A 2900-nucleotide genomic window follows, 5' to 3' on the forward strand; every position below is an offset into this window, starting at 1 on the left:
CCTCTCTCCTTGAAGTTCTTGATGATGCGATAGATTGTTGACTGAGGTGCAATCTTTCTAGCTGCGATACTCTTCCCTGTTAGGCCATTTTTGTGCAGTGCAATAATGACTGCACGTGTTTCTTTAGAGATAACCATGGTTAACAGAAGAGAAACAATGATGCCAAGCACCAGCCTCCTTTTAAAGTGTCCAGTGGTGTCATTCTTACTTAATCATGACAGATTGATCTCCAGCCCTGTCCTCATCAACACCCACACCTGTGTTAATGGAGCAATCACTGAAACGATGTTAGCTGGTCCTTTTAAGGCAGGGCTGCAATGATGTTGAAATGTGTTTTGGGGGATAAAGTTCATTTTCTAGGCAAATATTGACTTTGCAAGTAATTGCTGTTAAGCTGATCACTCTTTATAACATTCTGTAGTATATGCAAATTGCCATTAGAAAAATTGAAGCAGTAGACTTTGTAAAAATTAATATTTGTGTCATTCTCAAAACTTTTGGCCATGACTGTATATGCAAATTGCTATTCTATTGTAACACGGGAGGTAAAGGTGGTGGCGGCTGTAGTTTATATTGTAAAAACTTGGTGACAGGTTCCTCGGATGTCATCAGGTAGGAGATGGTTCACAGGGATCCAGTCTAGTGGTCACAGATTTCTGACGAGGGTCCTGCTTCTCAATTTGCTTATTTCTATTCCTCAAAAATACTAAAGCAATTTTTCACTTCCATCACTTCTCCTCCCCGACACCAGACCTTAAATTAATTCAGATTCCCACACCAGTGAAGGTAAATCATTAATCATCCATAAAATCATCCCTCTCCCTTTCCAGATCCATAAAATCTATTACATCACACAAGTTTGTGTGCTACAGTTAGGGCCCAATTCCATTGCAGTGAATCAGATACTAATATTTCTATCTAATTCCTTTCTGAAACTGTGTATAATATATATTGATAGAGAATCTCACGCTGGGAAGATTTCCAGCGATGCCGCTCATCATTTACATATGTCAGACATTATCTGCCTTTCACAGTGTGATAATTACCCTCTGCCAAATGTGGCATGTCTGAAATTTTCCATATGAAATGGTTTGATAAATTGACTTATTAAGAGCAGTGCTGCTTGAAGAGTTTAAATGAGTCCCACATGATTTCGCTTTTCAATAAAAATGAAAAATTTAAGGGCTTACTTATGAATGGAAACAATTTTTGTCAAAACTGCAGTGAGATTTACAGCTGTAATTATTTACTTTATATATTTGCAGGGGATTATGTTTTGCATTAATCAGTAAACTCTCTTAACAGGCATATCCATATTATGGCGGGGGCGTGTATACGCACCGTCAGTCCAAGCAGGTTATTGGACTATTATTTCCTATGATGTAATTTCTCCATGCCTGACCACTAGGAGTTAAACAGTAACGCTACATATGATGTCAAGACATCTTTAAGCTAATAGTTCATCCCTATCAGTCTATCATGTCTTCGTCTAGATAAGCCCCACTTGGCTGCTCTTTCAAGACAGACATTTTGCCAGTATGACAAACTACCCATCCCGGGGATTAAAATTAAGGCATTTAGCAGATGGTCTCGGTTAGTCTAAATTTCTTTGCTGTGATAAGAAACACAAGGGAACCACAGGATTAAGCTGCAGGCATGGTCTATACCAGAGACACTTCCAGATCATTTTAGTAGCCCCTTGTTGCAAAAAAAAAGAAGAAAAAAAAAGATTAGATCCCCTTTAATTCCACAGTTTTGGGATCGTTCCACAATATGTGAGTTCTCTAAGATTAGACATAGCAAGCAACTGGAAGAACAAAAAGGATATTCATGTTTGTCAAGGTATAGAAAGTTGTAAGAAAAATAATGGGCCCAATTCATCATTTTCTTTGTTTGTTTGTTTCTTTCTTTCTTGTAGTATTCGATGACGTACTGTGTAGGTGTAGATGTAGGTCATGTAGTATTCGGTATTGTTTAAAATTCTTCCAAATGTGGTTCAAGCATTTTGTGCAAAATCAAACATTCTGTTTTTTGCTTTTTTTTTTTACCTTTTTTGTACTCTTTTAGAGCCGCATATTCTGCTAAAATGTCGAATTTTAAACAGATCAAAACTGATGCAAATGTAATAATGAATCAGGTGACAGAATGCTAGGGTTTGATTGTATCCTATGCTCTTATTGAGTATTGAGATTACACTGGTTGTATGTATAGTATCCTGCAATGCTCATGAACATTAAAACCGGTCAAATGTTTCCATAACTCGGTACGTCTTAGATATTCCGATATTCCAAGCGCCACTGAAATAAACAGCATTGTCAAAAAGTTGAATAATGGAGATTTCTTCAACATGCATGGAGTTCAAAAAAAAATATCAGATTCCAATTACCGTATGTAATTATTATTTCTGTAATGATTTCTAAGCCTAGAAACAGTGCTTGCTGTGAAAGCTAAGCAAACATTTGTGAGTCTAGGAAGCCTGGTGCATTATTTCTCTAGATGTAGGAATCCAAGGATGCAGTGCAATCCAAAGTATGGACTGTCTGCTGGCTCACTGTGAGGCAATGAAAGTGAGTTCAGTCACAAGAATTACTGAGTTTGCCTATATATTTTCAGTGATCTACATATCGAAGTTTATATGTGCATTCTGACATATTTTGCCTGACCTAAAGACACAATGCATCCAGAATGGACAGCTATGTATGTACATAAAGCAAAGTTAAAGGGGTTGTCCAGGATTGGGGTTCAAGTTGCAATCACTCTATGTGACTGTGCATTTGTGAATCCTTTAGCAAATGTAGGACTGGGTTAAATCTTAGCACTGGAGGTCTTGATTAGATGCACCTGGCTAGCTTTAACTAAGAACCTGGGCCTGTGTTCACTAGATGTGTTAGTCTGCTGGA

This window comes from Dendrobates tinctorius, unplaced genomic scaffold, assembly GCF_039654945.1.
Source record: "Dendrobates tinctorius isolate UK_male_01 unplaced genomic scaffold, ASM3965494v1 ptg000083l, whole genome shotgun sequence".
NCBI classification, from domain to species: Eukaryota; Metazoa; Chordata; class Amphibia; order Anura; family Dendrobatidae; genus Dendrobates; species Dendrobates tinctorius.